The sequence below is a fragment of the Lichenostomus cassidix genome, chromosome 1Aa (assembly GCF_008360975.1).
Source record: "Lichenostomus cassidix isolate B80296 chromosome 1Aa, HeHo_3.0, whole genome shotgun sequence".
NCBI classification, from domain to species: domain Eukaryota; kingdom Metazoa; phylum Chordata; class Aves; order Passeriformes; family Meliphagidae; genus Lichenostomus; species Lichenostomus cassidix.
In genome coordinates, this window is record NC_139480.1 from 44,168,146 (window position 1) to 44,181,354 (window position 13,209).

Consider the following 13,209-nt stretch of genomic DNA (forward strand, 5'->3'; position numbering starts at 1 on the left):
GGAGCTCCAATAAAGGATGGACCACCCCTGTCAATGACTATTTGATCAGCATTATAGTAAAACCTTGCTGCTCCTCAGCAGATTCCTAAGATGGCCAGTATGACAACATGGGCTGGAATGATGCTATGTCTGTTGGGTACTTAGGTTTGGCACAGCCCTTACAGCAGTTTGCTACCTGCCTGATTTCCTCTGATTGCAGATAACCAGACATACAGCTGTGATTTGAACACACAAAATCAATGTCTCCTCACACAGTGGGTTGGAGCCAAGAACTCTGTGCTATACCTGCGTAGTGAGAATATATTCTTTGGTTGCAAACATGATATGTCTTTGTAAGTGGCAAATAAAAATTGGTAGCATTCTAAACTGCACTAGGCATGTTTTTAACTGGTTTTACCCCCCACCATAGTGAAAATGCAGAGCTCAGTAACGTGACAGTAAAACATCATTTGCCATGTCACTATGTGAACGGTGGTTTACTGCTTCCTACTGGGGAAAAAAGAAGCCAAGAGATGAAATATTTAAGCCAAATAATTGAAAATTGAAAGTATTTTGCCTTTTAATATTAGGTACCACTGCCATGATCTAGCATAGAACTCTGTCTACTTTGTCATTTAGTTTCTCAGAAGCACAGTCAGAAACACTTCCTTGTTTTGTAATACTCCAGTGTAATAATCTAGTTTAAAGAATTTTATATTTTTACTTTAACTCACAACACCATTCCTTCTGTCTGCCTCCTCTGTTAGTGCAGTAACTACCAGTTACTGCAGTAACAGTGTGACCTGAAGGCTGTCAACCAGAGGGTCATCATTTAAATCCTTCCTTCATTTTACCACAGGAGCTCAGTCTACCATATTTTGACAAACTGCTGGTATTAAACTGCTGGAATTGACCCTGTTCACTTCAAGGATCAAAGCAGGGGTTTTCACTTCCTTGTCTGTAGCTCTTCAGTTCTGGTGTCTGTCTAGCATATGCTAGTGCCATATGTGAGGAAGGGAGGTGTTAGCTTTTCCCTCCTCTCTGTGTGTAACCCGGGAAGCTCTGGGTGATGTCTTGCACACATGTGAGAAGTACAGGCTGCAATCCATGTGTTATCAGAGCAGGCTCCAGTTCTGTGCTGCAGTCTCACAGCCCTGTACATGGCTAGTTAACAGTCCTATCCTACTGTTCTCTTCCTTGCTGAATGTTGTGTTTTAAAATCATTCATACATTCAATGGTGCTTTTGTGTTTTGGTTTGTTGGGTTTTTTTAATAAATTCATTAAAGTGTCTTTTGAGCATGTAACAATGTTACATGCATGAAGCTCACTTATTGATACAGAAGTGGCTGAGGTTTTAATGATTCAAAACCCACATTCTTCAGTGTTCCTTTTTGCCTTACAAAACAACAAATACAGAGGTATGGCAATAAAGGACATTTTTCTTTAACTGAGATAGCAATACCGCCAAAGGAATGAGTTTTGGTGGTGGGAGGGGGAGAAGGATGGCAGAGGAGATGAAGCTGCTGCAGCATGCATTGCAGAAAGAAATGTCTGTCCCTGCTCTGAGAGTCACTTGAGCAGGTAATCCATTTGTTAGCAGGTTGCTGGCACTTAATAAAGAAAGATCACAAAGGTGTGGAAGGGCCATTACACTGTCATCAGCAATGAAAGGCCATCACTCACTCACTTGGGGAACAAGGAATTTGGCTTTGAACTATCTGTTGAAATCTTGAAATTCTTCTCACCCTACCCCAGCCTGATTGACACCACTGGAGGAGCATGTGACTTTCTGGTTTTGACTTTTTGTTTGATGAGTTGTCAAAATACTTGTTTGATTGTTTCTTTTTTTCTTATAAGACACATTCCTGAGTAGGGGTTCCTACCCCTGCTTAGAAGCAGGTGGAAAATGAAAAGTGTGGCTTCTGATAGAGACACCAAAGCCTAACATGTCCTCATAGGGTAGGAGGAGAGCACTTAGGGGATGGGGCTGTCATTTGTGTGCATGTCTGCATTCTTCCCTTTGTTTCCTGTGTAGGCTTGAAGGTGTAATGATGTGTTATGTCAAATACAGCATTTGCTTTTGATCTCACATAACCTGCTAACACATTAAAGTAAATGATTGGTAAACTTTGTTGTAAAGCTCTTAATTTCAGGAGCTGCAATAAATTCATTGTGGTTCCTTTTTTCTGAAGTTAACTAAACTTGCACAGTCTCATAAGCAGGAAAACTGCCTGAAGTATTACTGTTTAATTTCCTTTGGTTTCCTTACACAATCAGGCTTTAGTGCAAATAATGCTTGGAAAAGTATGTAGTAAAGCTTCTTTCAAATAGATCTTACAAATGATTTGACAAGAAAATATCTCTCTCTGCACCATGGAAACTCTTGACTTCCGTCAGTGAAAATTGGAAAATGATGATAATTATCTGGAACTTTTTGGCTGTGTCATAGGAGAGTGATAGTGTCACCTCACTAATAATTTTATTTTCAAGCTGATGATGGGCTTTATAGACAAGAATATATCCTTACCATATGATGCATGTAATGTAAATGATTATGTGCACATATCCAGCTATCTCTTATAACTCCTGAAATTAGAAATAATTGAAAAATACCCGTTTCACATCTTGGCAAAAAAAAGGTGTGTCTGTAACTTAGACTCCAGTGAAAAGATTTTGATATTCTTAAGAATCCTCTACATTCATAAAAGAAAAACTTAATAGGGTTTTTTTTTTTTTTTTGGGAAGGAGCCTTGATAAAAACAAGATGGTTTTGATAAAAATCATGATGAATGTCTTTCTATGAGAGTATAGGAATGAAAAAAACTATGAAAGTCTAGGAAGAATGGTGCACCACAGCACAATCACTTTTTTTGAATTTTAATTTTTTATAGTGTTTTCTATCTATGAATTTTGGACAGAATCCAACCATGAAAGAATGTATTATAAATTCTTTGAATTATTGGTATTTTTGAAACTGTTGAAAGTAATGTTTGCAGAGGTTTTAATGTGTTAATTCAATGAACTGAATTTCTATGTCCTCTGCCTCTCCTATTACACCTGAAACTGGGAAGGGCATGGCAGAGGAGTGGGAGCTTGAGGTAGCAGGTAATTATGTTAAAACAAAACTGCTGCTGATCTGTGTCTGCTAGCAGCTATTTAAAAGTCTTTGAAGTTAATAGAAAGATTTCCACTGGTTGTATATTGTGGATGGGATGCTTTGTGCATTCTTTCTTTATTATGTCATTTTGTATAATTTACATGGTTAGTATTCTTCAGTAATTTATTGCCTCTTTCCTCATATCCATTACAGGGCCAAGAATGTACTCTTGGCACTTGACACATAGTAAAATGGTAGTGTTTTCGCAGAACAGGTTGTTCTTCCTTTTAGGTGTGTTGGAATTCATGAAGATTTCGAAAATATGGATTAATGTGAGCCTTTGAGGTATCGGGAGGAATTTTCTGCACTTTTCCTATAATAGTATAAATTATTTATTAGTCAACTGTAATAGAGCTGCAGTCTTCAGGCTATAAAAATAATGCTTGTCATCTACTGGTTCTGGAAAATTTGAACTGTTACCTGTTTTTTATTAGTGTTCTTCCACCCAAAGAGAAGCTCATATGTCTATTGAAGAAACCTAAGCTTACAATTAAGGCTCAAAAGAAGGAAAAACTGGGGATAACGCAGCTTGGTCAGTTGTCTCGTTGGATTCAGGAGGATTACTTTAAGAAGGTCCCTATGACCTAATTTTAAAATTTGGGCAGTTCTTTTTTTTTTTCCCCTCCGTCCTCCCATCATGTGCATGAGGATGTGATGTTTCATATATGGTTCACATGTGATGCATGATCATGGATATGTTATCTCCCTTTCTTATTACCATTTTTTCTCTAATTTTTGAGATTTAGGTTTTTAGACATTTATCAATGTATCTTTTGCTGGTGTTTTCTAGTTCTCATTTTAGTTATTATTTCATTAGTCTTCCGATAGAAAATGAAAAAAATTATCTGTTTGAAAGAGTAGGAAAAAAAGTTCAATTTGGAGAGATGCCCTCATGATGGAGGAGAGATGGGATCTGTGAACCGTGGAAGATAAGAACTCAGAAAACTATGAAATTTGTAACCCTGCTGTATGTAGCATGAATAAGGCACCATACTGCCCAATCATAACCTAAAAGTTCATTTTAGCAAATCACTGTTTGGTAAATAAAGGACAATTTTAAAAGAAATAATCTATTTGGTGATAACGAGTTAAAAATATTTCTAAAGACAATATATTTCATGCACTAGAAGTGCAATTTTAAATGTGTGCCTCATGATTCAGATTACCTTGCAAGTAACATGAAATGCATCCTTTTGTATATGTCAGTCTTCAACAAAGGGTTGTTTACACCATGGATCAAATATGCAACATTAAAATTCATTATAGGCATATTACCCACTCTCATTGTATGACAGAAGTGTGTCAGTGAAATTAGCAGCCACAAAAAAGACAAAGATTTTCTTACCTATTAGTTGGAAGGTAGCAGCTGTTTGAGTAATTCCACAGAGAGATAACAATGACCAACTGACTTGCACGTTTTAAAGAAAAAATGATATCAAATCCTTTGAGGATGCCATATGTTCTGGGCTTTGAGGCAGGCTGTGTATGCTATCATAGCAATTAGACAGACTGGAGACTCTGCTAAAATTTTATCCAAAATGCCAGCAGAGAAGTATTTCTTGGGGCTTTTTAATTGCGAACAGAGACACACTTATGCTCCTGTTATTTATTAGAAGATAAGTTAGTTAAAGTGAAGAATTTCCCCAGTCATTTCCCATAGAGAACTATATAAAAATAAGCTAGTTTGGTGTGGGGTTTGGGTTTTTTATTTGTTTTTCTTTTTAATTATGTTTGAATTTATTTGGATTTTTTTTTTAGTTAGGTATGGTGGTTATGCTTTTGCTTACAGAAGAGACTGTGAAATAATATTGCTTAGAATAATGCTAGCTTCTTTTGTCATTTGTGAATGAGGTCCGAAGGATGCCAAGTCTGCTCAAACTTGGTAATTGCCACTGAGAGTTGGGCCATTCGGATGATCAATGGATCCATCTGTCTGTTCTGTAGTTTGGTAATGAACTTCTGTAGTTTGATGTGACTTCTTGCCAGACCTATTCTGATTGAAGAAAGCTTGTATTGACCAGTTTACCCCAACTGGGCACATACAAATAATCTGTGCTGATGTTTTGGAGATGGCTCACTTGCCAAGATTCGGCTGCCTAAAAGGAAGATGCCTGTACCAGAAAAGATCTATTTGGAGCCATTAGGAAGCAGAAAGGCCTTTTAGCTGAAACTGCTGTGAAGATGTGTTGAGTCTGTGCAACAGAGTCTCCAGAGACCCACCAGGACACATAACCCTCTGTTAACAAGCTGAGAGATGGTTTGTCTGCAGATACCCATATACACTCAGAGCTGATATATCCATTTTGAAGCAAGGCTTGTTCTGCTGTGCAGGTTGTATTATTGCTTTGCCTAATAACTCTCAGCAGGATCTGCAGTGGAAGTTTGCTGTTCTTCCAGTGTCTTGGTTCTCTTTGGGAGCTCACAAAGAGCCTGTCTGACCCTATAGGCACTTTGGCATTCAGCTTTTATTTTAAGCATGAACCTTGCACATGTACAAAAAAACTCCTCCCACCTTTATAATTCCGGGTCATGGTGCTTCCTGATGCAGTATTGCAGTATTACCCTATTGAGTACTGTGGTTCCCAGGTCCCCTTGTAGCCCCTCCCCTCTCCCTGACTCTCCTGCAGAACTGTGTTGAATCCCCAAATTGATCTCTGAAGTCAATAGAATGATTTAGGTTTATTGTTTGGTGAAGTTAGGGACTAAGAAGAGAGCAGTATAACCAAAGGCTTGCCTAAGAGGCAGTGCAAAAGTACAGGCATGCAGTATATAAGAGTTTGAGGTCTGGGATTTTGTGATCTGTTAGATTTAATATCAGGAACAGAAGGTAAAGGAATTATAGATTCCATGATTTTCTGTGATACAGTGAAAGAATTGAAGGCTAATTTACATGTTTGAGAATAAAAGGAAAAATACTTTCTGAATGTTTTAGGTTTTGGTTTTACTTTTTGGGGTCATTTTGCCCCACAGAAACAGATGTTTGAAATCGTGAACCTTTCCGTCACAGAACTAATATTGATCAATATAAATGAGCATGTTAATTGTAAATAAAGACATCACAGTTCTGTGGCGAATACAGTTTTAAACATACTTCTGTAGTTTATCATGCTTATTCTGCTGAGGTTCATGTTTATATATACTGCAGAACTCAGTAAATAATGCTGCACTTAGGACATATAAATTAATTTTGGGTTTATTTTTTGTTTGTTTGTTAAAAAGAAGTAATATTTGAAATGTCTGATATGATAGCATGGTTTTCTAAGTGACCTCAGTATTATGCACCTAGGTATTTATCTGGTGTAAATGGAGGAAAGGAAAGCTTCTTCACTTTATTTACATTTTAGGAGTTTCTACATTTTCTTTCCTGATTCTCAGATGTTGTGAGCACTGACATTTCTGGAAAAGCCACAGACTGTCGGTAACTGGGGACACATGATGTCTTTGGATCTGTCTCTATGACTGTGCTGTCAATTCTTCAGAGCTCCTATTAGCCAGTCAGGGTGAACCGAGGAATCTGCTATTAATGGCCATTCCTTTGAAATGCCTTTGCTGCTGCTGTGGAAAAAAAAGACAGGGATGCAGACAGTCCTCGAGCACTGGCATTGCTATTGCCTGCTATACTGAGCCATGGCAACCACAGGGAGAGGATCCTGGGGCACCTCAGCTCTGATGGTGCTGTCTGCCATGTTTCAGCCAAAAAAGCATCTGACAGGAAGGTGGTGGCAGGAGGTGTTTGCTCTTGAGGAAAAATGCAGTCCCAAAGAGAAGGGGGCAGAAATAAAAATCCTCTCTGTGCTGGAGGCATTGTGAAGTGAGAGGATTGCTTCCCAAAGGGATTTCTTTCGTTTCAAGGAAAGGTTATTGCTGTTTGTCTCAACAAAGTGATGGTGGACTATCTCCTTCACTTTTTCCTTAAGGTGTTATTTGCAGCTTTACATCAGTCATTTTCATCCTCAGGAAATTGCATGCAGTCACCTCTTACTCTAAGTCATGGACCCAGAGCAGTGTAGGGCAATCTGGTAAAAAGGATTAAGTTTAGGTATTGTGATATCTTCTTTGTTACACCTGAGAGGTCTTTCCTGCTGAAATTAAATGTAATTGAAGTTGCTGCCTGGATACCACACAAGCTCTGTGCACCAGCCTGGGAGGAGCTGCCTGCAGCACTGCTGGTAAAAGGAATAACTGGTGGGGAGAATTTTGACAGCATGATCCATTCAGAGCTGGGACATAGGAGTCATGTATTGGGAAAGAGGTTTGTAAAGGGCGACTCGATAACTGAATTTGGTGAGATCCTTGGCTTCAGCAGAGCCTGCAGTCATGCTTTGCTTCTAGTTTGGAAAGCCAAATGTAGCCCAGCATCCTTAAAAGGTGAGTGATCTTTAAGAAACTGAGCAAGTAAGCAAACAAAGCACTTCATTGTCTCCCCTTTTACCAGGTGACCTACACAGAAACAGGATTGTCTCAATAAGTATCTGGAAGGGGACTTTACTTAGTCTGGTAAACACAAGGGAGGACTGGGTGGTTGCCAGTACAGGGGTAGGGGACAGACACAACTGGGCACACATCTTACTCTGCATAAGACCTGTGACACTTCCAATGTTTCCTTAAAAATTCTGACCCTTTGTCAAGAACATAGAATGAACCTTACAATGAATGAAATAAAAAAAATAATGTAAGTATCCTAAACCAGTAGCAAATTAATACAGAGAGAGCTGTACCTATACAAATCTAAGTGTAGGTGGCGTAGGCAAATTATATATGTAATATTATCTAGGAAGCTTGTGATTTGAATTATAGGGTAAAGACAATGAGGAATATACAACACAGAACATTGGAGTTCAATGTTTTAAATCTTGTAATTAATCTGTAAGATTCTCCTTCCTAGGAGTTTTAATACATTGCACTGTTTTACTTTTGTTGCTCTGTACATCTGCTGCTTTAATTGCTACAGCAGTTTATGCTGTATATAAAAGCACTAAATGTCTTTGCTCTTACAATGCTTGCTATTGACTTTGCACATGCTTCTCTATGTAAAACAAAATTAGGTTTCTTAATATAGCAGTAGAAGACTGTGTTCAAAAAGCAGACTGATTAATGAATGGTCTAGTGTTTCAGCATTTATGGATACCATTTCATTTTATCTCACTGTGAATTGACAGGTTATGACAGGCAATTGAGAACAGAATGCAGTTCAACTTCTTTTGTGCCACTGATATGTCTTTTAAGAAGTAAAATACTTTAATTAGAAAGACAGCTGAAATCTTAGCTTTAATTTTACTTGATGTGTCAGATTTTTTGTTGCAGTCTTAACCACATCTATTCTTGTCTTTATCTTTCTATTTAACACAAATACTTTTAATAAAAAATATATTTTTAAACATTTTCTTCTGGATGTTATGTTTAGTTTACTGATCTCAGGAAGTAAAAGATAACAATAATAATTCCCCGAGTACCTGTTTCTTGTTTCAAATTTAAACTTGCTCAAATTAGGCTTCCTCTAGCACACATTTAAAGTAAAAGCTTTCCGCTAGACAGTCTGAACATAAATAAATCATTATATTGTTTTGGTATTGTAGCTGGACATGACTAGTATAAGAATTGATACATGTTTTCTAAAATTTTCATATAAAGTAGAAGGTTTATTAAGGAGCTCAATTTGTTTATAAATAGGTAAAGCTGATGAATTTACTATCGGATAACCTATACGTGAATTATTCCCTATATATTTGTGCTTGGATGCCACATTTTCATTTTATTCTCTAAGAACAATTATTTTTAAAATGTTCTTTTGCTGCGGGACAGGTAGTCTGGACACTAAGCCCTATAGATCATCCTGTTTGTGTCAGGTACTGACAACCATGTCAGGCCTCTTTTCTCTCAGTGTCTAGATTGATCCTTTCCTCAGGTCACCCATCATCTTTCTTTCTCTCTTTTTATGTCTGAGAAACAAAAGGAGATGGGAAGAAAACCCTCAAACAAAGGAGGAGCAGGAAGGCCAGGACTGCAGTGAAGGGAGTGGGTAGAAGTGCAGTGGGAAGGGCAGAGCAGGTTTCTGACAGTTTGTCCTATGAGGCTATTCCAGATCATTTTCATGATCGGGGAAACTGAGTACCAAAAGAAGTGACATCTAGATTTCAGGGAGTCAGGATTTTCTAAGTGTCTCTCTTCATCACATCATCTCCCTCCAAGCAGTGAGCTCTCAGTCTTGCAAGAGACCTGGAGTGTTTAGCCACCTCCCTCTCGGGACTTGCATGTGACAGCAAATAAGCATGGCCATGTGCAGACCATCACTATTATTTTCAGTATGCATCCTCCCTTCAGCAAGGATTGCTACTGGGTTTGTGGAGAAAAGCACAACTACCCATGTTCTGTCTTTTCGCTGGCTCTTTGTGCTTAGACAGAGAAGTGTTTCTGAAGGAGGCAGCTCAGACATCAGAAAAAATGACACTGGTGATAGAATTGCTTCAGCTGCATTGGAAAAGATCATTCTACTTTGTTTTGAAAGCTACAAGAACAAAGAGTGCTTTCCCTGTAATAAGGCCTGTGACTCCTTCATTCCTCTGCACATCATCACAGAAGGTCAGGCAAGACAAAGCAGTGGTTACTTCTCTGGGTCTTTGATAGTTCTGTCACCTTGGTTTCTAGAAATTGATGAGTCTGGCGGCTCATTCATTTCTGGACACTTTAAAAGACACTGAACATTTGTTTTAGTGCCCTGTTCTTCAAAATCTTAGGTGACTTTTGAAGGTGACTACAAGGAAGATGAGTAGAGTTGCTTCGTGCAGCTGAGTTTTTCAGCTGTTGCTTGATTTAATAGCAAGAAGACACTGACTTTGTACATGAATTCTTTCCTTTTGCAGATGAGAAGACAGTGTAGCACTGCCAGCTTCCAACTTCCTCTTGAACATTTGGAACTTTTTTTCTTTGGAGATGATAAAAGTCTGTGTGCCCGAGATACTCTCCCTACTACTAGTCTTGCAATTAAAAAAGAATTTGAAAAGAAAGAGAGATTAAGATCTCAAAGCTTGCAGAGCCCCAGTTTTGGTCCTGGAATACCAGTGTGGAAGCTTTGCTTTGGTTTCAGATTCCCAGGAAACTCTCCATTGAGAATGCTCTGTGACTTTTTAAAAGTAGCATGAGAACTCTTGTTATCTTATAGCAATAATTTAAGAAAGTTCTGAGCTATAGTAATTTCCCTCTTCAATTTCCCTGATTATTTTTTTTTTTAATTTATTGAGTAGATTTGCTTTTCTCAATAATTTTTGATCAAAATTGGTTGTGAACTAGTTTCTGTCTTGTTCCCTCCCTTTTGTGCTGGCAACTTTTGCAACTGCTGCCTGTGACACTTTTGAAAGCTTTAACTCCTGCTTGGCTGCTAGGAAATATTTTTGGTTAATGGTTATAGCAAAGGTGACTCAGACTTGAGGTTTCTATTGCAGGATGTGTGTGAAGATGTTGCTACTGGAGAGCCTTTGATAAAAGCCTAGGGAAAGGGCAGGTGTAGGTTACCTTGCCTCGGGGCAAGAGAGGACCATGTGAGCTCCTGGGGCTCCTCCTGGTGTTTACCATGCTGTTCTGTGGCTTTGCCCCATGTTGCTTGGGGTCAGGCAAGGGTTTCCTGGGCTGTTGGCTTTTCTGCCAACATAGCTCAATGTTGTAGCAATGAGAGTTAAGCCTACATCTCTTAAGTTATCAGCTGAATGCTCTGAAGGCTCTTTATCTGTTTGAAGAGGGCAGAACTGTTGTGGGGAGAGGAAGGACTTGTTGCTCAATTATTGTTTTATTTGAAAATTTTATCCACCCTGGATGTGGGTGCAGCTCCCAGCAAATTTTAAATCTCACCAACAAAAGAACTGCATGTGGGAAATGGAGGGAGGGAATCCCTAGGTGTTTATGTGCATTAGGAAAATGGTTTCACAACAGTTTTGCCTCTGTGCTTCCTGATAGATGGCACCATATTGCTGACTTTCTGAACTGCTTGTATAGGGAGGGAAGGGAGCAGACTATGACAAACAACTTGTGGAAAGTAATTTTTCTTTGTGTCAGTAAAATTGAATAATAGAGAAGCATAGCAGAAGCTCCTTTTGTGAGTGGTTGGCTTCTAATGTGTATTTGTTATTTTAATTAACACTTTTTTTTCAGCATTAACAAAACCCAAAAGATTCTGACTATGGCCGGGAGAGGTATAAAGAGAGACAAACTGATTAATCCTAATCTTGTCCAGTGTGAAAGATTTTATATATAGTCACTATGATCCCTACTCTGACTTTTTAATCTGAGGTCCTGGGAGCTGAATAGCAATTCTCACTGTTCCAGAATGCTTCTGCAAATCCATACCAATACATCTTTTGCAAAGGTTCCCTTAGAGCCCCCTCCTGCCAGAATTCTGAGAGTCTCTGACTTGCACAGTTATAATCTCTGAGCTACCCATAGCAGGTGCCAGCATTGTCTGCATTTATAATTGTGTAGTAAAAATGTAAGGAGTGTGATTATGGACTTTTCTGATGGTGGAGGGCACATTACCTATTTCCTCGAGCTTTGCAGGCAAGGCTAGTTCAAACACAGCTTTGTTGGATTTTAGATGTTTTGGTTTTGTTTGGTGTTTCATTGAGTTTGGGGGGGTGTTTGGGTTTCTGCATTTTTTTTTTAATAATGAAGAATTGAGTGGCAGTGTGGAAGCTGTTTAAACTCCAGTTAATAACTCAGTGAACAGATCCTGTTGTTTCCAAAGCTTATAACTTATCTGAGAGTATCCAAATTTCCTCTAGTTATATTCACCTGTGTTCTACTTGGGATCCTTGTAAATGCTGGGTCATTTCTATTGCTCTGTGTCAGGGTTCTGGATTTTGTACATTCATTGTCACCAGTTACATTCGCATTTAAGGAAGTTTACCAGATGGGATGGAAGGAGAAAGGAAAACATGTAATGTGCTTCTTGTTCTGTCTTGCCTTCTCTAGGGGTAGCAGATCATGGATTTTATTTAGGTTCATCTGAATGCTAAAATTTACATCTTGGTTTGACAGAGATAGTTAAGATATGTTAGCTTAGCTCCCCAGCTGAGTGCAGGGATATTTCTTCTCATGCAGTACAGGAAAACAACTTTGTTCTTTTCCTAGGACAGAAAAGGGAGATATAAACATTAGAAAGCCTGTGAAACAGATGGTGATTTAACTGGTAAAGTTATTACAGATAGGATGGCAGTCATTCAGACAGAAGATGTGCAAATCATAATAGCTTCTCAGGTGCATATGCATGATATGAGCTGTGTTACAGAGCAGGTCAAGCAATCAGTTTTACATTCATATCCTGAGCCTCAGTCATTTTTGTTAGATCACTCTCCTGTGAGCTGCTTATTCCGTCAGGGCATGGAAATTTATTCTCAAATGAAGAGCGTTTGTTTGGCAAAAGAAACAGGAAATTCAAACTGGTTTGACCTGTTTCTAGATGTCCAAGACAAAATTACTTTTGGTCTAGTTGGGATATGGTGGAAGCTTATTCTTTCAAATACAAATGGAGCTTTTAACTTTAGTAAGGTAAAAAAAAAAATATTGCAGGTATTTTTATGTGGAAATGAATATCCCTAATATTTTCCCACTGTTCTTTCATGTTTCTAAGGTGCTTTTCATTAGAAATATCCTAGTTTTCTTTTTAAGCTTTTATGTACAGGTATGGACCTGCCTATTTTGTCATTCTCTGTAGAATCTATTCATTAGCACAATGTCATGTAGATGAGTCTTAAAGTTCTTTGGATAAAGAAAGAAAAAGAACATTTCCAAATATTGAAACATGTATAAATGGATGTGCCATCATCTCCTTGAAAGTGCAGAAAGCCTGTGACAGGAACTTTGATCTTTTGGACCATTCTTGTTATCTCTTTGGAGTGTCAACACTCAAACTGTGTGATAAAAATGTCAGTGGCAATGTTATCCATTTTTGTGTTGATCACTTTCACAGCAGTATTCACCAACTGAGCCTATTTCTCAAGCCCAGGTCATATTTGAAGCACTAAATCCTTCATCCGTTTTTCCTGTGCAACTGCCAAAATTTCCTCTTGCTACAGCGATGATGATA

General features: G+C 38.4%; 1 long non-coding RNA gene across 2 annotated transcripts in view; it reads left to right on the plus strand.

Moving 5' to 3' along the window:
* LOC146443572 (uncharacterized) overlaps positions 1-13,209 on the plus strand; it is an 82,567-nt gene that overhangs the window by 68,830 nt on the left and 528 nt on the right. The window lies entirely within an intron of this gene.